The sequence below is a fragment of the Natrix helvetica genome (genome assembly GCF_964273705.1).
Source record: "Natrix helvetica genome assembly, chromosome: 4".
NCBI classification, from domain to species: Eukaryota; Metazoa; Chordata; class Lepidosauria; order Squamata; family Natricidae; genus Natrix; species Natrix helvetica.
In genome coordinates, this window is record NC_138550.1 from 14,239,629 (window position 1) to 14,263,756 (window position 24,128).

General features: G+C 43.2%; 1 long non-coding RNA gene across 1 annotated transcript; it reads right to left on the reverse strand.

The window, feature by feature from the left end:
- Window positions 1–9,781: 9,781 nt before the first annotated feature.
- LOC309390500 lies at window positions 9,782–18,920 on the reverse strand. Its single transcript, XR_014175144.1, has 4 exons — window positions 18,720–18,920; window positions 12,480–12,572; window positions 10,196–10,435; window positions 9,782–10,020 (listed from the first exon to the last, which is right to left on the reverse strand). It is a non-coding gene; the product is annotated as an uncharacterized lncRNA (long non-coding RNA).
- Window positions 18,921–24,128: the final 5,208 nt, after the last annotated feature.

The following is a 24,128-nucleotide window of genomic DNA, read 5'->3' on the forward strand; positions in this document are numbered from 1 at the left end:
GGAATAATGGAGGGAAACTGACTAAGGAGAGATTCAACCTAGAAATAAGGAGGAATTTCCTGACAATGAGAACAATCAACCAATGGAACAGCTTGCCCTCGGAAGTTGTGGGAGCTTCATCACTTGAGACTTTCAAGAAGAGATTGGACTGCCATTTGTCAGAAATGATGTAGGGTCTCCTGCTTGAGTAGGGGGTTGGTCTAGATGACCTATAAGGTCCCTTCCAACTCTGTTAATCTGTTAAAAAACCTCAGATTAATGCAAGCTCCATAAACATAAAAATGCTTTCAAAGCAAGAACTTTAAAATTTACAAAATAAGTTTTTTATCACAGCTTTATTGACTACCCAAGAGTGAAGCCTATGGGAAGGATTACCAAAGCAGACATAATAATGTTTAATATGTAGAGAGACAATCTTATATCAGGAATCCATCACTCGATCTAGAGAATAAATTCCCAGACTAATAATAAGGCAATAACCTGCATAAAAAGACTGAAGATTTGCTAAGTACTTTTTTTTTTTTTTAGGATTTCATCATCAGTAAAGATAATTCATACCTGGGGCAAATACAAAATAAGGAAATGAAGTGATGTAGCTAGTCTCACTTGGGAACTGGTTTTCAATTGGGCATTTTTATTTCCTTTTTTCTTTTTACATTTAAAGAAATATTTGCAAATCAGAGGGCAAAATTGTCAGCCCCCACTAGATAGAACCGAGCAGAAAAATAACTCCACAGGAAAGCCAAAACTACTTTTGCTGAGATTAGCTGTAAAAGTAAAATCTTGCAATACTGATTGTATTGAATTATCTCCTCCTCTTTCTCCTCCCCCACCCCAAGTTCAGTGAATTAGGGAGGGGTCTGCATGAGTTGGAATTGCAAGAATTGGGTATGTCTAGTTTAATAGAAAGAAGGACTAGGGGAGACATGATAGCAGTGTTCCAATATCTCAGGGGCTGCCACAAAGAAGAGGAAGTCAAGCTATTCTCCAAGCACCTGAGGGCAGGAAAAGAAGCAATGGGTGGAAACTAATCAAGGAGAGAACCAGCCTAGAACTAAGATAAATTTCCTGACAGTTAGAACAATTCATCAGTGGAATGACTTGGTTCCAGAAGTTGTAGGTGTTCCAACACAGGAGGTTTCAAAGAAGAGATTGGACAACTATTTGTCTGAAATGATATAAGGCTTCCTGCTTGAGTCGGGGGTTAGATTAGAAGACCTCCAAGGTTTCTTCCAACTTTGTTATTCTGTTAGTTATTTCTCAAAATTATGTTGATCTGGGCTTAAAACAGTTCATCATTCCCTTGTGTCTAAGCCACAGCTCCTACATATTTCTGTCAAGGTCACCTTCCTTACTCTTTACAAGCTGGATGAAGTATCTAAAGATCTTCTTTTCTTCTGATGCTAAAAAGCCAGATGTGAAACAGTGCCAGTTCTTTGGAGAGCAAAAGCTTCTTCTCTTGGACTTCCTGGATTGACTACATGTTCCTTCATGCAATCTCAGCCATCTTTTTAATTTTAGAAATTTTTAGAAAATAACAGCAAGCCTATCTGACCCAAACATGGAGTATTTCCTGAGAAAAAATATGACTAACCAAACTTTGTTCCAGAAAATGTGCATCCTGAATAGCACCAAGACCCAAGCAACAGAAGCCTTCTGTTTTTTTTTAATTAGGTTACTTTCTCATTGCTAGACTCATGTGTTTTGCTAAGGCCCAAATCGACCACCAATTAAGCACTCAAAATTCATGACTTCAGAGTCATAGATGCATTCATCTATTATTTCCAACTTGGAGCTTCCTCGGAATTAATGTTTTCAGCGGAAAAAAAATAATACATGACATGGATAGTAATTTTGCACTTCAGAGAGCTTCTTTTGGAGAAGCAATTCAACATCTCTCTTAATGAATGTGAGAGCTCTGGGAAAATAAAGGCATTTTGCAGTGCAGGAAAAAGAAGTGCTTGGATTAGATGACAAGAATCCCATTGGCCGTTACCCTTCATATTGTCTTCAACATCGATCATGGCTGTGATGGACATATGCTTCCCGCTACCCCCTTGGACACTGTCGGCTGCTCCCCCGTTGGTATGTCATCTTTCTATCCCATCTCCCCTTGATGTCATTCTGTTTGGCTGATGCCACACTCTCCGCTATGCTATACTGTGACAGAACTTTATTCCCTTTGGGAATTCCCCCTTTCCCAGGGATGGCCCTCTTGCCTGTCAAGACCCTTCCTTAATGATGGATCTTGGGATCCCGAGAGATGGCTCGCGAAGAAGAGGCTTCTTAGAAGTTTTGTACAGGGTTTTTAAAATTAAATCTTAAGAGGTGGGCAGGGGGAGACGATTTGGGTGGCTCGGAGGGCTTGGAGGGGAGTCTGCCAGGGCACAGGCCAGGGCTAATCAATGGATGTGGGTTGGGAGTGCTGGGAAAGGTTGGGATTCTGGGGGGGACACATTAAGCTATTCCATTGGGCAGTTTACCATCTCTACTATAGGTGGGAGGGGCAGATATGGTGGGGGCCAAGGGCCAAATTATGTCCGGGGGATGCAGGTTCGCTGTTTAAGAGCGATCACGCATTCCGACCCTCATTGCCCCTCTCGCATCCCTGGGTGCTTGGGACTACAGGACCCCGGTCTCCGGCTGGTGTCGCTTAACACCAGGTAGTGGTACATAAGGTGCACCTCATTTACGATCTCATACAAGAGGGGAGAGCGGACCTGGCGTGTATTATGGAGTTGGGCCATGAGGGGGGGATTCCCCTTGTGGAATTATGCCCACCAGGCTTCTGGGCGTTCCACCAGCCGAGAGCCCAGGGCAGGGGTCCGGGGTGGGGGTGGTTATTAGGGAAAGTCTTGGACCTCGGGAGGTCACTGTGCCTCAGATAAATGGGTGTGAGTCCCTTTTTGTGAAGTGGGGCCTTGGAGCTCAGGTGGGCCTTTTTGTCACGTACTTGTCTCCCTTCTGCATTTCATCGGCCCTGCCGGAGCTGCTAGATGTGTTAGCCGGGCTAACGATTGATTTCTCCAGGCTTATGGTCCTGGGGATTTCAACCTGCCTTCCATTGGCGAGACATCCGATTCAGCTCGGGAGTTCATGGCTTCCATGACAGCTATGGACCTAACTCAGTTAATTTGAGACCCCATTCATAACAAGGGACACACGCTCGACCAGATTTTTGTCTCTGGACAGTGGATGAATGATCTAGTTTTAGGGGATGTTGTTATTCAACCCTTGTCATGGTCTGATCATTTCCTCCTCAGGCTTGACTTCCATACTGCTGCTCCCCGCCACAGGGAGGCGGAACCGATTAGATGGTTCCACCCCAGGCACCTGATAGACCCTGAAAGGTTCCTGATGGAGCTTGGGACTTTTCCTGAATCCCTTGCCCACAGCTCGACCGAGGCCCTAGTGGAAGCCTGGGATAGGGTGGCCACTGGGGCTTTGGACCACATTGTGCCTTTGCGGCCACTGACTCGGTGCGGATCCAGGTAGCTCCTTGGTTTACCGAGGAGCTCCGGGAGATGAAACGCTGGTAAAGATGCCTAGAGAGTGGTTGGAGGGCAAGCCAGTCAGAATCTAATCAAACACTAGTAAGAACTCATATTAAATCCTACTTAGTGGCAATAAAAGCGGCAAAACAGGAAAAAATTTCCCCTCTTATCGCATCCGCAGATAACTTCCCAGTGCCCTGTTTAGGGTGACCCGTTCTTTACTTAATCAAGTAACTGGGGAAGACCCCTTGCAGGGCAGGGCTGAGGAATTAGTCCAGTATCTGCAGGACAAAATCGCTCTGATTCGGACAGGCTTGGATTCTGACTGGGTAGATTCGGGTGAGTCGACGGGGATTAATCTTGTGGAGACTATCTGGGATGAATTTGACCCTGTGACCCCCGAGGCCATTGACAGGATTATGGGGAGACTTAGTGCTGCCACGTGTGTGCTGGACCCATGTCCCTCCTGGTTAGTTTTGGCTTCCCGGGAGGTGACACGAGGCTGGCTCCAGGCGATTACCAATGCTTCATTGAGAGAGGGGTTCTTTCCCACCACCTTGAAGGAGGCAGTGGTGAGGCCCCTCCTTAAGAAGCCTTTCCTGGACCCAGCTTCTTTAGTCAACTATCATCTGGTCTCCAACCTCCGCTTTGTAGCGAAGGTTGTTGAGAGTGTGGTAGCACATCAACTTCCCCAGTACCTTGATGAAGCTGCCTACCTGGATCTGTTTCAGTCGGGTTTCGGGCCCGAGTACAGCATGGAGACGGCATTGGTCACGTTCGTTGATGATCTCTGGCAGGCCCAGGACAGGGGTTGCTCCTCTGTCCTGGTCTTATTAGATGTCTCGGTGGCTTTCGATAACATCGACCATGGTATCCTATTGCAATGACTCGGGGGAGGGGTTGGGAGTGGAGGGCGGTGGTTCTCCTCCTACCTCTTGGATCGATCGCAGTTCATGTTGACTGGAGGGCAGAAATCAACCCTGAGGCGCCTCATTTGTGGGGTGCCCCAGGGGTTGGTTCTCTCACCACTCCTGTTCAACATATATATGAAACTGCTGGGCGAGATCATCCATGGTTTTGGGATACTGTATCATCAATACGCTGATGATGCCCAACTTTTCATCTCTACCCCAAACCACTCCAATGATGGCCTCGACATGATGTTCTGGTGCCTGGAGGCTGTGCGAATCTGGGGGGGGGGGGATGAACAAGCTCAAGATTAATCCCTCCAAGACTGAGTGGCTGTGTTTTCCGTCAGCCCAATTTGTGCACCATGTACCATCTTTGATGATAGGGGGAGAAATTTTAGCCCCCTCAGAGAGGGCCCAAAATCCGGGACTCCTCCTGGATAAGCAGCTTAGTTTAGAAGAACATCTTACGGCCGTGACCAGAGGGGCCTTCTACCAGGTCCACCTGGTACGCCAGTTGTGCCCCTTCCTGAATTGGGATGTGTTAATTATGATCTTTAAAGCGCTTCATGGCTTAGGCCCAGGGTACTTGTGAGACCGCCTACTGCCACCGGTAGCCTCCCACCGTCCAGTACGATCCCACAGAGTTGGTCTCCTCAGGGTGCCGTTGGCCAGGCAGTGTCGTCTGGCGACCCCCAGGGGTAGAGCCTTCTCTGTGGGAGCTCCTTCCCTTTGGAATGAGCTGCCCATGGAGCTGCGCATAATCCCCGACCTCCGGTCCTTCCAGCGCGCCCTAAAAAGTTGGCTTTTTCAGCAAGCTGGCCTGGCCCGAACAGAATAAATTAAATTATTAATTTTAATTGTTAATTTGAATTTAATCCTAAATTTGATTTAAATTGTCAATTGAAGGTTATTGGATTTCCTATTTAATCTTTTTTACCCTTTGTTATATGTGTTTTTATGTATATGCCTCCCTAAGTCCTTTGGGAGAAGGGCGGCATATAAATTCAATAAAACCAAACCAAACCATTTTAAAAGCCCGCTTCATTAAGATCACTGTCTAGCCTTTGACCTAACAGAGTAATTAGGCAGACAATTTTATAATTGTCTTGAATTCAAGGACCACACCTTTTTTAAGGGCATGCAAGGAACTGTAATACAAAAAGGAGAGGGGAGGGGAGATGAAACCAGGACTAAAGCTAATATAACAGATCCAATGATTCTCTAGTTCTATATTTAACATCTGGGGTCGTGTGGTGGCTCAGCAGTTAAGACATGGGCTTGTTGGCTGGAAATATGGCACTCCGGCTTTGAGACCTAAGCACCATGCTTAGGATGAGTTCCCATCCTTGTCCCAGCTCTGTCAACCTAGCAGTTCAAAAGCATGCAAAATGCAAGTAGATAAATAGATACCACTATGGTGGGAGGTAACAGTGCTCCATGATGTCATCTTGGTCACATGATTGCAGAAATCTTTTTTGAACAGTGCTGTCTCAATGGTCTTCAAACTAATATGAATACCACCATCAGTAGTAGGCAACAACTAGCAGAGTAAAATAGACAGAGACTCCTTATATTTAATATCTGCCTCTACTCTAAAAGTATAATGTCCAACTAATTTTTAGAGGTCTCCAGAACCTACATCCAGGGTTTTTAAGAGGCACATGAACCTTAAGACCTCAAATGATGGACCCATGTTCAGATCTAGATAGGGCTAAAGGGAATTGTGTTGCATACTTAGTCTCCATTGTCCCCATGAACAGAGATGCTGGAAGATTCCTTCAAGATGAAGATAGATCTGAAAGGAGTCACTAAGTTACCAACAATGTGCCTATGCGCCTGCATTCTCCCATTAGCCCATGCATCAAATCCAGGGATGTTAAAGTCAAGGCCCAAGGGCTGGATGCGACCCACAAGTTGCTTAGATGTTGCCCGTGGGGCCTCACTGGAAACAGCAAAGGACCAGCCTGTGGTGACTCTGACAGCAAAAACAGAGCTCGGGAGGGCCATGCTGGCAGAAGGTTGCAGCATGCTGCCCCAACCAAAAATGGAGTTCATGAGCTTGTTTTCTCTGGCAAAGAGCTTGGCCCACCACATGCACCCTGACATGAGTGATGTCAAGCTGATTGTCAGGACTGCAGCCATCTTTTCTTTTGGATCTTTGGCCTGCCACACTTTCTATTATTCTACTATGCATTTTCCATTGTGGGAAAATGGGAGGGGGGATTGTACGGAGTTAGATGCTATGTAGCCATAACAAAATTCTTTCTAGAAAGCCATGGTCATCCTTTGTCTAACCAGAGCATACAAATCATTTGCTAGACCAATTCTTGAATACATCTCATCTGTCTGGAACCCGCACTGCATATCAGACATTAATACAATTGAGCGAGTCCAGAGATATTTCACGAGAGAGTCCTCCAATCCTCTGCTCGCAACAGAATACCTTGTGCCACCAGACTGGAAATTTTGGGCTTAGACAAGTTAGAACTAGGCCATCTTTGATCCGACCTAAGCATAGTACATAAAATTATCTGCTACAGTGTCCTATTTGTCAATGAATACTTCAGCTTCAACCACACCAGCACACAACAGATACAAACTTAAGGCCACTCCAAACTTGGTTGCAGAAAATACGACTTCAGCAACAGAGTGGTCAATGCCTGGAATGCTCTACCTGACTCTGTGGTTTATTCCCCAAATTCCCAAAATTTTAACCTTAAACTGTCTACTGTTAACCTCACCCCATTCCTAAGAGGCCTGTAAGGGGGCGTGCATAAGTGCACCAACGTACCTACCGTCCCTGTCTTAATATTCCCCTTTATTCGTATCAATTTCATGTATTCAAAATCATGTTTATACTTATATATGTTGTCTAATACATGCTTGACAAAATAAATAAATAAAAAATAAAATATCGCAGAGCCAAGACCCTATGAGCCATGCCTCTGTTATCAACACAATCTTGCTAACCCACCAAAAAAACCACCCTACCGTGTCTTCTTTGATTGTGTATCCTCAGGCAAAGCATGTATCTGCTTTGCACACTGGTGTGTAAGAATAGAGGGAATGATATAGCAAGGAGCAAAATATAGAGGTCTGGCTTCTCTTTCTATATTCCATTTGGATTGCCGGTGACACGAAGGCCAAGCCGAGTTGCATGAGGTTGTCTCACAGAGCATCACTTCACTTAGATTCCTAACCTACAATATATTACAGAATCGTCTGGGACCATAATTCATCTTTTGCCCGAGTTCAGAACCTGCCCTCTTTCATTTCACCTGTTCCATTAATCCAATGCAGAGAGAGAGATGAGAGTCATTTGCCGGAAAGGAGTGAGCTAATCTCTGTATTATGAGGAGCAATTCCATGCTCTTGCAGTCAGTAGGAGGTTTTGTTGGTTGCTTACAAAATTGGTTTTGTAAGATAGCCATTGCCTCGACTGCAGAATCTCTGGACTGGGAAGCACACTGAAAATTGTGTCGTTCAGCTTTCTGCCTATTTTGAATCCTGAGCTATTTGTTATGTCTCGATCATGCTGCATCTCTGAGCATTTTCCAGAGTTGCAAGGACTTATCGGTGTGCTGAGACATGTCCTTCCGAAGAATGAAGAACTGTTCTGAGCAGCCAGATTTTGGAAGCACCAATCATCTACGTGTCATACATTGCTTCCCTCATATTGTCACTCTGATATATTACAGGCCATTCCTTTGACAGTCTCATAATGTCTTGGCCATGTTTTTAAACATTATTCCATCCTGGCACTTGCCCACCTTGTGCAAAATTGTATAGAGATGCCTGCTGCACTGGAGTAGAGAGATCAATGGGTATCTGTCATGATGTTTAAGTGTTGACTCTAATAGGAGTTGAGCAACTGTTTCTGCTTCTCAGAGGTACCTGCCTGACCAAGGCAAAAATAGAATGCTGGAGTATATAGCATGACCTTTCTTCCCCTTTCCTCTCCTCCCCTCTCCTCCTCTCATTTCCTCTCCTCTCTTCCCCTCCCTTCCTCTCCTCCCATTTCCTCTCCTCTTCTTCCTCTCTTCCCCTCCCCTCCTCTTCTCCTCTCCTCACTTCCCCTCCCCTCTTCTCATTTCCTCTCCTCCCTTCCCTTCCTCTCATTTCCTCTCCTCCCTTCCCTTCCTCTCATTTCCTCTCCTCCCTTCTCTCCCCTCCCCTCCTCCTCTCTTCCCCTTCCCCCTCCCCTCCTCTCCTTCCATTTCCTCTCCACTTCGTCCTCTCTTTTCCTCCCCTTCCCCCACCCCTCCTCCCCTCCCATTTCCTCTCCACTTCGTCCTCTCTTTCCCTCCCCTTCTTCCTCTCTTTCCTTCCCCTCCCCTCCTCTCATTTCTTCTCCTCCCTTCCCTCCCCTCTTCTCATTTCCTCTCTTCTCCTACATCCTCTCCTCTCCTCCCTTCTCTCCCCTCCTCCTCCCTCCCCTCTCTCCTTTCTCTCATCCCTTCCCCTCCCCTCCTCTCATTTCCTCTCCTACTCTCCTCTCCTCACTTCCACTCCCCTCCTGCCTGACACCTCCTCTCCTGCTGACACCTCCTCTCATTTCCTCTCCTCTCCTCCCTTCCCCTCCCCTCCTCTCATTTCCTCTCCTCTCCTCCTTCCTTCTTTCCCCTCCCCTCCTTTCCATCCATCTCCTACCTCTCCTCTCCTACCCTACCCTATCCCACCCCACCCTCCCCATATCTACTCTTAACCTACTCTAACTTACCCTCCTTTCCCTCCCCTCCTCTCACAAAGTTAGCTATGGGAACAGTGCAGACAAATATTTTTGTATCCTAAGGAAGGTATAGAATTAGTTTGCTGTTTCTAATTCCCACGGTTTAATACAGTCCCAGAAAAGAAGAATGGGGATTTCCATAAGCTTTCTGTGACCGAGGGACAAAAAGAGACATGTGTTTTTCTGCTTATTTTGCCGCCCTAGCGAGATAATATATTGACTTAGCTAACTTTATTTTGACTAGCAGCTAGAAATGCATGCTTGTAGTATGTGAAACAGCTTAGGGTGCATGGATTTGAACTTCACCAAATGGCTGGTTGTGGCTCAGAGGTTACACCTGCTTTAGAGTTTTCAGCATAGCTCTTTCTGTGATGAAAACAAAGTCTAGTTCACTTCTATAATTTTGTGCCTCCAATTTGATTCCATCTAAAGCTCCACGCCTGTGTAAGGTGGCAGTATCCAGCCAGGGAATTTGTGAGTAATTAAAAGGATCTTTTGATCCAGCTGCCTGGTCTTGTTCTGTGTCTGAGTGCCGATGGAACATAAATTGCCTTGCACTGAAGCTTGGGAGAATTCTGAAGAGACCTCAAGCTGTTGGTATAATAATAGGATTTTTATTCAGATGCTATGAGAACATCTGCTTTGCACTGAGATAGGACTGGAAGCGACGTCTATCTGGAATTCCAGAGAGCATCTTTTTAATCAGAATCAGTCCTATTGAGCTTGGTGCTCACAGGTCTGATTCAGTAGGAGCTGCTGCCTCTCCAAGTTGTTGTTCATTTCCAACTGCAAACCATTCTCACCATTAACCAGCTGTTGTAATCTGTACAATGATGTCTTAGGGAGCTACAAATTTCCACTTTTAGTGCAAGTCACGAAGATGAGTCTGCAAAGGAATGAAAAAAACATTTCTCTAAAAACGATTCCATTTGATCTGACCAGTGATGGGTTGCAGGAGGTATGCCCATGTACAGGTGTACCTACCGGTGCCTGCCCGGAGCACTGGGTACCATTCCTGTACAGTGCTCCGGAGGGCCCACCCGGCTGCCCGAGCTTCTTACCTGTATTTGAGGTCTTTGGCACTTCTGCGCATGTGCAAGGAGCGCACGGCGCCTGCGCGACGCTCTGCCAAAGCAGCTGAAGCATTGCAGAAGTGTAGCAAGAGGTAAGGATGCATGCACATGTGTGTGCACGCACTGTGTGCATTCATGTAGTGGACGCTGGGCCCTGGTGCAACCGGTATAGAACACACCACTGGTTCTGAGCGAGGCATCCCAAGAGCATGAAGCAAACTCCTGGTCCTGACAAAAAACTCTTTCATTAATGTACTGTGAATTCTGCTCATTCACATCCAGCAAAGTCTTTCAAGGGAGGATTTACAGTCACAGACCTTATCTGGCTTGGAGAGCTGCCAGACGGATATCTGCAAAACCTGGCAAGGAATTTCGGAGAGTCACAAACCAATTAATCAAAGTAATTGTCTCCTGCAAACTCCACTCCCCTTTCGCTCCTCTTTTATTTCCTCTGGGAGGGGGCATTCATCGTCTACTTATGGCCTTACTCCCAACTCGACCCTCTTTTTTAGCTGTTCCCTTCGTCTGGCAACTTTGTTCATGCGCACACTGGGAACAGGCTCCAGCTGTTTCTCTGCCTCACTGATGTCTGACTCTGAAGGCAGCTGATAACTGTCAGATGGCCCAGGCCCCCTCTCTGCCTCCGACACAGAGTCCTCATCAGAGCCTTCCCCAGACTCCAGGACTGGCCCTTGTTCCTCCCCAACCTCCTCACTGTCCGAATCTGCTGCCAGTTTCACTGGCTGCTGGCGGGCCACAACAGCATTCTTCTGCATGTTGGCTATCAGACCACAATAAAAGATTATATATGGTACGGCTGCCACTGTCTGCCTTGACATTGCTCCATGTTGATTATGATGGCTACCAAATGCTAGATGTTAGAAACTATAAAGTGCTGATTAGTGTTTTGGCGAAATGCCAAGATGTCCTTCAAACCACATATAAAATATCTCCACACCAGAGATATTCAGGGACTAGGCACAAAATGGGGAGGGAGGTGTTAAGGAGTTCTGTATTTTAAACAAAAGGAAATAGACACGTAGATAATAAAATACATAAGGGTTGGTGGAAGAAGCTAGAATTTTAAATGCTTAAAACTTGAAACAGATCTTCCCCTAAAGTGATAATGAGTGTTATGAATACAATCTGCCCTAAATGTTATAAATTCCTCTGCAATGTGTATCTGTATGTGTTTATTATATGCACAGAAACATAAATCAGCTTTCCTACCTACCCATTTTCTTCCCTTCTCCATATCTCGTGCTTTGCTTCCAGTCATAGCACTTGTACAGACATCGTCTATCAGTGTCTAAAACTTAGGGGTATTGTTTAATCTATCTTAAAACCAGCAGCCCAACATCAATGCAAGTCACGTTGTGTTGATGCCTTCTGGATAATTTTGTCCTTTTTTTTTAATCAGTTCACCCCTTCAGCATCATTTAATGAAGATGTATTAAATTTATTTTGGAACTGCCCTTTCTTTCAATCAATTCTATCTCTTCTTAGTTCAGATGGTTTTCCTTGGGCTATTTTATTTATTTATTTATTTATTTATTTTGTTTATTTAGTTTGTCAAACATGTACAAGATAACAGGTGTAAGTATAAACATGGACATGAACAAAGGAAGTGAATACAAATAAATGGGGACAGAAAGACAGGGATGGTAGGCGCACCGGTGCACTTTTGCACGCTCCCTTTATGGACCTCTTAGGAATGGGGTGAGGTCCACGGTAGACAGTTTAAGGTTGAAGCTGTGAGGGTTTGAGGATGTAACAACGGAGTCAGCTAGAGCATTCCAGGCATTGATCACTCTGTTGCTGAAGTCGTATTTTCTGCAGTTGAGTTTGGAGCTGTTTACCTTGCGTTTGTATCTATTGTTTGCCCATGTGTTATTGAGGTTGAAGCCGAAGTAGTCATTTACAGGTAGGACGTTGCAGCAGACAATTTTGTGTACTATGCTTAGGTCAGACTGTAGGCAGCGTACTTCCAAGTTGTCCAAGCCCAAAATTTCGAGCCTGGTAGCATGAGGGCTTCCCATTGTGAGCAGAGGAGTGGAGGACTCTTCTCGTGAAATACCTCCAGACTCTCTCTATTGTATTTATGTCCGATATGCAGCGTGGGTTCCAAGCAGATGAGCTGTATTCGAGAATTGGCCTGGCAAAGGTTTTGTATGCCCTAGTTTGCAGTACAATGTTAGCGGAGAAGAAGCTTTGCAAAATTAGAGGGACATTTTAAAATAAAATTAGGAAAAAAAGAAAATTAAAATATTACCTTCATTTGCTAGTGTGTCATTCTTCTTGCGGCATTATAAGGTCCCTCCACGAGGCCTATGGTCACAAAGGGCACCATAGCAGCTGTTCTAGCCTGAAACAGTTAAGCAAAAACTCAGTGGTTAAATCAAGAATAAAAGTGCTCATTTCCCCATCCCTGATAGTTATCACCAAGAAGGCAAACACCCAAGGAAACAAGGTATGCAAATGAATGATGGGGCTATGAATAAGCCAGGAATCCCAATTCTCCCTAATATTTACATTAGCTCACTTTAGGAAGAGTGCAAATATTGACCAATAGCCAAGAAAAGAGATAGCACCGCTTAAAATGTTAGTATAGAGTATGATAGGTTCTAACAGATTCGTGCCTGTTAAGTTGGGCTCATCACCGTATCTTTATTTGACACACCGTTTTTCATAGACTGATCTCATCGTGGAAGTGCTCCTTGGAGGAGGATTTTAACAACCGTGCAAAAACAATTATTATCTCTGATCTCATCAGTGTTAATTGGGATTGCATCATGCCTAAGTCTAGGCATGAAAAACCTAGCCCTTAGCTGTTCTATTGCTTTAGCTACTGCATTTTATATTATTTGTGCAAGAAATACTGTAGGGCTGGAATCAATCTCGTCTGCTGTGAATGTGCATATGCTTAAAGTCTATAGAGATTGTCAATCATCCAGGTCGTGGTTGTCTCAAATGTGTTTTTTCAAGAGGCAACTGGACTTTCTTGGTATTTCTTGGAAGATGTTTTGCTTCTCATCCAAGAAGCTTCTTCAGCTCTGACAGGATGGTGGGGAATTGAAGGATTTATGTTCCTTGCAGACATTTGCATCCTTTTAAGAGGGTCATTGAAGCAGTTGGAGGTTTATTAGAGGTTGGAGGGTTATCTGAGGATTCCTCACCATCCATTCAGAGCTGAAGAAGCTTCTTGGATGAGAAGTGAAACATCTTCAAAGAAAAAAAACAAGGAAGTCCAGTTGCCTCCTGAAAAAGCACCTTTGGGTGTATATGCTTAGTTTCTTTTTAAGTACAGGTAGTCCTCATGTTCATTTAGCGACTGTTCAAAGTTATAACAACCTTGAAAAAGTGACTTATGACCATTTTCCACACTTAGGACCATTGCAGCATCCCCATCATTACGTGATATACATTCAGATAATTGACAGTTGATTCATATTTATGACAGTGTCCGGGTCCCCTTTTGCAACCTTCTGACATACAAAGTCAATGGGGAAGCCAGATTCATTTAACAACCATGTTACTAGCTTAAAAGCTACAGTGGTTCGCTTAGCAAATATAGCAAGAAAAGTCGTAAACTGGGGCAAAACCTATTTAACACATGTCTCACTTAGCAACATGCACTTTGGCCTCAATCGTGGTCATAAGTTGAGAACTAGCAGTACACATTTGGAATTAATGTTGGCAACAAAATCCTACCCTGCACTGATAAGGATAGCATTCAAAATATTTTTGCTTCAATTTACATAAAACATGTTTCTCATCAAGTTAGCACACCTGGATATAGTAAAGGTTATCTCAGAATTAATTCTATGCTTAGATTTGTGCAGTTAAGTCTAAGCTTGTCAGAGTGCTCACAGATTTACTGAGTGGGACAACCCAGGAGTAATAACAGCAAACAGAGGTTTATAATAAATAGTGGTTTATTATATAATATATATATACTATACGTACACCTACCAGTGACGTGCAGTGAGGTTTATGGCTGGTGAGGCACTGACACAGTGGTGGGTTTCAATTTTTTTTAGACTTGTGGATTTCAACTCCCAGAATTCCATAGCCAGGCATGCTCAGTTCTGATTTAAAGCGACAGCTGAAATCTGATTTGTTTTCTTTTTATAAGTGTAATCTTTATTGTCATTGTACTTAAATACAACAAAATACAACGAAATAGTAATATAGTTTATATAATTTATAAGTATAAGTATAAATATAATCTTTATTGTCATTGTACTTAAATACAACAAAATACAACGAAATAGTAATATAGTTTATATAATTTATAAGTATAAGTATAAATATAATCTTTATTGTCATTGTACTTAAATACAACAGAATTGTCTAACTTGTTTTAGGACCAGTGGTGGGCTCCTACTGGTTCAGACCGGTTCAGCCGAATCAGTAGTGGTTTGGCAGCTTGGGTCACTGGAACCGGCAGTGCCCCAGGCCTGCCACGCCCCCGAACTGGTTCTCCTGGTGGCACCATAGCTGCCTCCATCTTGTTTTTTTGGCCCTGCGCATGCGCAGAACAATTTTAATTGCATTGCGCATGCGCACGCATGCACAGCATGTGTGGTTGTGCAAAGTTCACATGAGCAAACCGGCAGTGCCAGAACCCACCCCTGTTTAGGACTAATAGCTAAAAAAAATCCCAGTGAGGTCAACTATTCCCAGGTTTATTGGTAATTTCAATCAGCATATATCCACATATTTCTGTACAGGTGTTAAGGAAATGGCTCTAGGTCAGTGGTTCTCAACCTGTGGGTCGGGACCCCTTTGGGGGTCGAACGACCCTTTCACAGGGGTCTCCTAAGACCTTCGGAAAACACATATTTTCGATGGTCTTAGGAACCGAGACACCAATTTTATGGTTGGGGGGTCACCACAACATGAGGAACTGTATTAAAGGGTCACGGCATTGGGAAGGTTGAGAACCACTGCTCTAGGTGTATCCGTTGCCAACGCAGAATTTGCCAGTGCTGATCCCAGCTGTTCCCCTAAGTATGGCTCTTCCCATATGCCCATCATTTTCAACAATATGTCAGGTAGCCTTTATTTCGTCTCCATTCAAAACTATTTCGTTCTTCTGTCAATTTCCTGTATGCTTCCATTTCTGTGTTTCAGTTTTACTGGATTTTCAGGTGTCTTAACTCTGCCTCCCTCACCTGAGAAATGGATTTCTTACTTAACAGCAAGCATAATATCTCATCTAAGACCAGGTGGCAGATTTTAGAAAGGGATTCTATACATTGAATAAGATTGTCACTGATTTTCATTTTTATGGGTATACATTCCTTCCCCAGTCAAGCGGGAAGGAAACCATTCTTGGTATTAGTACCCAGGAAGCAAAATAATTGCTAGGATCCTTCTGATAAGCTACTCTGTCTTTCCGAATGAGATACAGTGATCTGATCCAGCAAAGCTTTGCTTAAGTTTTGATTCTTATCGCTTAGGAATGGATAAAGTTCACAAGCTTTCATTATTTAATGGGGAAAAAGAGATGATCCTCCTTCAAGAAGGTATCACAGACATTAAAAGTTGCCTTCCCGTGAAATTCACCAGAGGACTCAAAAAAAAAAAGAAGAAGTATAATATCCTTTCTAAAGTGGGGAACATGTTCTAATTGTGCTTTGGTACTATTAAGAAATCTGTCTTATTTTCTTGAACTTTGGGTTTTAACTAGATTGAATCTATTTCAACTAGATATATCAGTGACGGCTAACCTTTCTGCTAACCTCTCCCCGCTGTGCATGCCCCCTTCCCCCCGTGCATGCGCACACTTTCCCTGCATATGCGCCCCAGCCCTCCGCACCCATTTTTGACTTCCAGGAGCCTTCCAGTCCCAAAATGGGGCACGGGGGCACCAGGAAGCACGGCAGGCATGGTGGGGCACAGGGGCCATGTGTGCCTGTGTGTGAACCCCAAAAATGCAGTTCAAGTGCTCCCACACATGCACCCCACCCCAACGCACATGCATGGCAGAGACCCAAAGACCAGCTGGCCAGTGGGAGGTGCAATGCATGCATGGTAGAGCTGGGCTGGGGTGACAGCTGGTGTCCCCACAGAGAGGGCTCTGCCTGCCATCACGGAGATATATCATTAATGCCCCCCCCCCCACAAAAATCACTATTTTCTAAAAGGCTTTCATATAGAGGAATGAATGTATTAAAGCCCTTAGTAGGTGCTGACCTCTTCTCTAGGCTCAGAAGGTAAGTAGAATCAGGTTTCATCTATTCATTCATTCATTTAATTTCTATAATCACCCAACTTGACCAAGTGACTCTAGGTAGCTTACAATTACAATCCTTAGAACTTGGATACAGAATGGGACAGCTTGCTGTGGCATGAAATCACTTGACACAGCCAACTCTACTGTGGGACAACTTGGTGTAGGACAATTCCATAAATGCAAAAAATGTTAAATTAATTTCAGCAAAACCATGGCCAATCATAATAAAATTAAGCCAACCCAGTTACACAAGAGTTACAATAATTCCAATGAAGAAGTGATCACCGATAAAAGCAACTGAACGAAATGATTAATATAGCACTGAATTGTCCTGTGGTGACTTGCTCTCTTAGTATCCATCCATCCCCATGTAGTAATTAAATAAATAAATAAATAAATGCAAAGCCTTGTAATAATTCCATTGGTGGCACAGTGGTTAGAATGGAGTACTGCAGGCTACTTCTGCTGACTGCCGGCTGCCTACAATTTGGCAGTTGGAATCTCACTGGCTCAGTGTTGACTTTAGTCTTTCATCCTTCCGAGGTTGGTAAAATGAGGACCCAGATTATTGGGGGAAATATGCTGATTCCGTAAACCGCTTAGAGAGGGCTGTAAAAGCACTGCGAAGTGGTATATAAATCTAAGGGCTATTGCTATTGATGATCACTGAGCCACCTTTTGAGCACTGTGCTTGCTACTAGCAAAACATTGAAAATATCATAGTTCTAGGTTAGCATGGAAAGTTGAAGAAACATACTAGAGGAAGCCAATGATAAGGAAATTGCATTGATGGATGGACACATGAAGTCACCAGGAAAATAACCTAGATGATTTATTTATGCAATGAAAGAAATATGACCCTGTTTTATGAAGGCATTTTTACTGGCATTAGCCATCCTTTTCATGACATATACTCAAGGCTTGATAGATTTAACAAGTGTCTTGCTAGAATACCGGCATTTTGTTTCGTGTGATTTGATAGCCATTTTATAATTGTTCTCTGATTTATACTAGTGCAGTGACTGGAAACGCAATCTTTCTCATTGTTATTTAACCAACCAAACATCTAGGTTTCATCAGAAGTTTAATGATATTAGCTCGGTATTTAAATTGAGTGCATTACCATGCTCTTTTACTTTTGCAAAGGTCAGGTGGCTGTAAAATTTAAAGAACGTACTGAAGGCGGTTGAGGGGGTGGGTGGGGGAGTTTTCCGACTTCAACGTCCCATAATCGCTACATTAAACAATCTTATTAGTAACAAGCACGGGGCTCAAATTTAATAATGATGGCTGGGTGACCATCAATGGCTTTATCACAAGACTTTGCGTGTATTTCTTTTTTTTAAATGATTACATGGATGGAGATAGAAGGATGCTACAAAGCCATTGGAGCTGCATCTTGAAACAAACAGAGCAGAAATGGAAATTGTCAGGGTAGACCTAAATGCCAATCGGATTTAAATTGGTAAGGCACTAGAGCAGAGAGAGAGAGAGAGAGAGAGAGAGAGAGAGAGAGAGAGAGTGAGAGAGAGAGAGAGAGAGAGAGAGAGAGAGAGAGAGAGAGAGAGAGAGAGAAATAGATAGATGATAGATAGATAGATGATAGATAGATAGATAGATGATAGATAGATAGATAGATAGATAGATAGATAGATAGATAGATAGATAGATAGATAGATGATAGATAGATAGATAGATAGATAGATAGATAGATAGATAGATTTTCTGGAAGCTCCCATTTCAGCACCAAAAGCTTAACCTTTCCTTTAAGCCATACCTCTTCAGGAGGGGTGAAATGCTAGTTTAAAAAAAAGCTTAACAAAGTAAAAAAAAGTTCCAACAATCAGCTGTGCTGCGCAATGGTAGGAATTTTTTTTAAACTTTTTTTTTTAACATTTGGGGTCCGTTTTTGCTCCCAGGAGGTTTCCTTGAAGCCTGCTAGGCCAAAAACAGGGGGGGGGGAATGCTGCGGAAGAAAGAAAGAAGAAAGAAAGAAAGAAAGAAAGAAAGAAAGAAAGAAAGAAAGAAAGAAAGAAAGAAAGAAAGAAGGAAGGGAGGCAGACAAGCAAAAAAGCAAAAAAGAAGGAAGGAAGGAAGGAAGGAAGGAAGGAAGGAAGGAAGGCAAGAAAGAAAGAAAGAAAGAAAGAAAGAAAGAAAGAAAGAAAGAAAGAAAGAAAGAAAGATGGGAGAAAAAGGGAGGGAAGGGAGAAAGAAAGAAAGAAAGAGAGGGAGGGAGGGAGGGAAAAAGGAGAGGGAGGAAGGACCACAAACCTGGCACTTGACGCAGCTTCAGAGGATACCTTGAAAGAGCACAGCAATCCAGGGCTAGAAGGGACCTGGAGGTCATCTAGTCCAACTCCCTGCTCCAGCAGGACATTGTTAAAGTGAGTTTCTGTCTTTTGACACACACCCAGTCACATGACTACATAGCCACGCCCACCCAGTCACATGACCTCCCCACCAAATCACGCCACGGAACCAGTAGGAAAAATTTTTAGATTTCACCACCAGGTAAAGCAGGAGATGTCTGTAAAATTGCTTCTACTCTTGCTCTCAGAATAGTTTGTTATCCCACAGAGATGTTCATCTTGGCCATGAATCTTAATACATTGAATGGTAGGTGTTGGTTCTCTCCTTCTCCTCCTTCCCCTCTCCACTCCTCAGTTTCTCCTCCTCTTTCTGCCCCCCCTTGTCCTCTCTCCTATCCCTCTCTTCTTCCCTTACCTTCCTCCTCTACTTCCCTCTCTTCATCTCATTTACTTGGTGTATTTCAGCTTCTGAGCGATCTCCATTTTATGTTGATGGTATTTATAATTCCTTTTCAATATACATATTTAATTTTTCTCCCCTTTAGTGAAAACCCCCTGATGTAACAGAAAAGTATACATATATAGTCATTGTGCTATTAAACACCCCCCCACACACCCAACCTAATTTTGGGTTGTAGACCTGGTTACAATTCCCAGCTATTCTCATCGTTATCTTTATATAATTAGAATGATATATATAATAAGCTCTCATTCTTGAGCAAGGCTGAAGAATAGGGCATCTGAAATGTTCTTACAGAAGCCGTTTGTAAAACAGACTTATTTGTTTAATTGTTATTTATTTGTTGGATGGTTTGCTTTCAACTTCTCACCAATGGACATTTAGTATCTGGCAGATGACTGAGTTTTCACAATCAGAGATATCTATGGAGATTCTCACTCATCCAGGTCATGCTTGTCCCCAAAGGTGCTTTTCAACAGGCAACTGGATTTTCTTGGGTTTTTTCCCTTAAAAACATTTTGCTCCTCATCCAAGAAGCTTCTTCTGTTCTGACTGGCAACTGGCGTTCTGAACTGAAGAAGCTTCTTGGATGAGGAGCAAAATGTTTTTAGGGGGGGGGGACACCAAGAAAGTCCAGTTGCCTGTTGAAAAGCACCTTTGGGACAAGCATGACCTGGATGAGTGAGAATCTCCATAGACATTCCGCATGCGCAGAAGCAACTGGGCAAGTGGCCGGAGTCTCAGAGAGTAAGGTATTCCAAAGGACAGGACCTACGGCAGATAAGGCCCTTCTCCAGGACCCGTCAGTTGTAATTCCTTGATTGACAGGGCCAATGGAATGTTTCTTCTGCTAGCAGGGATAGGATGGGCCAGTCCTTTCTATTTCCTTGTCCTTTCCATTTTAAGCCACGGTGGAGGAATGGTGCAGTGCATTATTGCGGAGGAACTCCTGCCTACTGCCAGGAGTTCGATTCTGACTTGGTCAAGGTTGACTCAGTCTTCCATCCTTTCAAAGTCGGTAAAATGAGGACCCACCTTGTTGGGGGCAATATGCTGATTCTGTAAAGAACTTGGAGAGTACTGTAAAGCACTGTGAAGTGGTATGTAAGTCTAAGCATTATTGCTATTGGGAAAGAATAGAATAGAATAGAATAGAATAGAATAGAATAGAATAGAATAGAATAGAATAGAATAACAGAGTTGGAAGGGACCTTGGAAGTCTTCTAGTCAAATCCCCTGCTTAGGCAGGAAACCCTACATCACTGAAGACAAATAGATATCCAACATCTTCTTAAAAACTTCCAGTGTTGGGGCATTCACAACTTCTGGAGGCAAGCTGTTCCACTGATTAATTATTCTAACTGTCAGGAAATTTCTCCTCAGTTCTAAGTTGCTTCTCTCCTTGATTAGTTTCCACCCATTGCTTCTTGTTCTACCCTCAGGTGCCTTGGAAAATAGTTTGACTCCCTCTTCTTTGGGACAACCCCTGAGATATTGGAACACTGCTATCATGTCTCCCCTAGTCCTTCTTTCTATTAAACTAGACATACCCAGTTCCTGCAACCGTTCTTCATATGTTTTAGCTCCAGTCCCCTTATCATCTTTGTTGCTCTTCTCTGCACTCTTTCTAGAGTCGCCACATCTTTTCTACATCGTGGCAACCAAAACTGGATGCCATATTCCAACTGTGGCCTTACCAAGGCATTATAAAGTGGTATCAACACTTCATGTGAACTTGATTCTTTCCCTCTGTTTATGCAGCCTAGAACTGGGTTGGTTTTTTTGAGAACAAGAACAAGAAGTTAATTATTATTGTGACCGCTGATAACAATGGATATCTATTGCACATACAGACGAAAGTTGATGAACAGCTAGAACATCTGCACAACACAATGATTAACAAATGAGTAAGCTTTTCAAAACATATATTTCCCAGCACCCACGTCTGTCTCTCTGTCACTCTTCATTCATTCAGCTTTTCTTATGTTTCAGTGTTGACAGTTATATGCTAAAGTTGAGAACAAAATTGTAGACAGCTAAATTTTTTTACTCCCTTTGTTTGTTTGCTTTTTAAAGGGGACTTGGGCTCAAAACACACACAATAAGCCTATCTGAGATCTCAATTCATTTTGTGAAAAAGGAGAAGATAATCACATTGTTGAAAATAGCCATTTGGCCAGAAATCTTACCCTGTTTCCCTGAAAATAAGACCTTCCCAGATAATGAGCCCAATCGGGCTTTTGAGCGCATGCACTAAAATAAGCCCTCCCCCCCAAAAAAATAAGCCCTCTCTGAAAATATTGCAACACAGCAGCAGCCACGAGGAGACCATGTTCATCTCCTCCTGCACCTCAAAAATAATAAGACCTCCCCAAAAATAAGGCCAAGTGCTTATTTTTTTGGGGGGGGGGGTCAAAAGAAAATAAGACCCTGTCTTATTTTCGGGGAAACACAGTAATAGGATGCTCTGGGGACGGGGGTCTGGCATTCACCAAAATGCAACTATAGCTTGCCCAACTCTTTTTTGGACAGTCCACCTAATTAAGAGCATCATAAGTTTCTATATTAGAACAAAATTGCCCTGTGATGGATTGAGGAAGATTGGGAGTTGGATGAAAGCTTGAGTCATTTCAGATTCCTATTAAGTCGTAATGCTCAATGAATGACTTTAGCTCTGTCACTGTTTGCAGAGACAAACCTAGGAGAAAAGGGATATGTAATAAATCAGTTCAAGGATAACATCTGGAGAACTTTGATCTAAATACCTGTCATGTTATCGGGAATAACAACGGAAAAGATTACTGTGGCCGCTTGTAGGTAAAGCAATTTCTTGCCATCCAAAATAATCAATGTTTGTTTCTGAAGTCAATTTATATCCACTTTAGAGGGCGATGCAAATCATAACAGTGGCCAGGCATCCTTTGCCCTGTAATAAGTGGCAAAGTGGCATTTATTCTGTCAGTTGGAAGACTGCAAATTGTTTGAAATTTGCACAAACTTTGCAAATGCCCGCAATGTGATAGGTGAGAGATTGCAGTCTTGATTCTTTGATATTTTAATGGACTTTCAGAGACAGCATGCAATGTCTTATTAAGTTTGCCATTAACCACATGACACAAGCCACTGTACAAGTCAACAAGACAAGTTAGTTAATGTTAACAAATGTGACAGTCATACACCAGTGCTTCTTCCTTGCCTTTCATCCTTTATTATGCGAATGTTATAGCAGTCCAGGCCTCGGGAGATGAATGAACACAGCTGTAGCAAGTGTTTGACATCATCCAAAAGGCAGGATTATTTGTACATACATTGTTTTAGCATCTAGAAACAGAAACAAAGTCATGGGTTTTCTAAGTGGAGCAACAAACCAGTAGTTTCATTGAGTCACTTTCAGACAATCATAGGTAAAGGTTTCCCCGCATATTCTTGCTAGTTGTTTCCAGCTCTTGCCAGGCAGTACTCATCTCCATTTCTAAGCTAAAGAGCCAGTGCTGAACGAAGATGTCTCCGTGGTCATGTGGCCGGCATGACTAAACGCCGAAAGCGCAAGGAATGCTGTTACCTTCCCACCAAGATGGCCCCTATTTTTCTACTTCAATTTTTTACGTGCTTTTGAACTGCTAGGTTGGCAGAAGCTGGGACAAGTAACGGGAGCTCACTCCATTACGCGGCGCTCAGGATTTGCTCAGAGTACCACAGTTTCACCTCTGTGCCACCACAGGTAATTTCTCTTCAAATGTGGAGATTGCTTTCTGAAATGACTTTGGTTTTATGATCAAGAAGAATGAAGAGTGTATACTTTCCTTTCTTAGTTTCTTTCTGTATTCTGCAGTTCTCAATCAGTGGTAGGATTCAGCCAGTTCGCACCTATTCAGGAGAACCGGTTGTTAGCTAATCCTGTAAGGAAGGCAGGAAGGAAACAGTCTGGTGTTGTTTGTAGCCTAATCTTTATTGCCCTGCTTACAGAAACTGCCTCTCCAGTCACCCGTTGTTACATTGTAACAGCTAAGGCGAAGCGAAGCACCCATCGACGTGAGTTACGTTGAGTTGGCCACACCCAGTCACATGACCACTGAGCCCCGCCTACCCAGCTGGTCATTAGGACAGAGAACCAGTTGTTAAATGATTTGAATCCCACCACTGTTCTCAATCACACTTGGATTCCCATGTACCACAAAGGGTCTAACAAGCATCTCAAGAAGAAATACAGGATGAATGATTTACAGATGAATTCTAAGTAGAAGGGTATGATCTTCTTTTGTGTGTGTGTAACTTCCCCGGAGAGTATTAAGTTTTTTTTCTCTATGTAAAGAACACAAGCATCCCTTCCCTCTAGCTAGTTCTGAAACTTTTAAAACATAGATCTCTCTGTGTTTGTGTATTTATACAATGAACAAATATGTAAGAAAAGCTGCCAAGCTAGAAAAGATTTCTGCCTGAGGCTTGGAACATCACAACTAGGTTAAAAAAGTACTACAACAACAACAACAGGAAATGCAGTTTTTTTTTCTCTGTTTCTCATTTTTCTTATCTATAGTCCATTCTGTCTCTCCTCCGCTTCACAATAAAATGCGTGCATAAAAATTGTGTTGATTGTCATGCACGCTGTCCCTGATGTACATATTTTTTTTATAACAAAGTTTTATTGGTTTTTTTGGTATTTTACAAAGGAAAAAGGTAGGGGAAAAGTTACAAATTTTGGCAACTGCAGTGTGCGGTAGGTGCGCCCCCCCTCCATACTCATAGTATACATTTGCACATAATTCATTATTAAGTAGTAACATATAGTCAGCATATAAATTCAGTTAATAATTTCGATCAGTTTATGTCAGGTAGATTTTCTTACTCATTTTTGTGATCTGAGCTTTCTCGGTGTTGCCCCATCTCCTCCCGCCGACAGGGCTCCGGCCC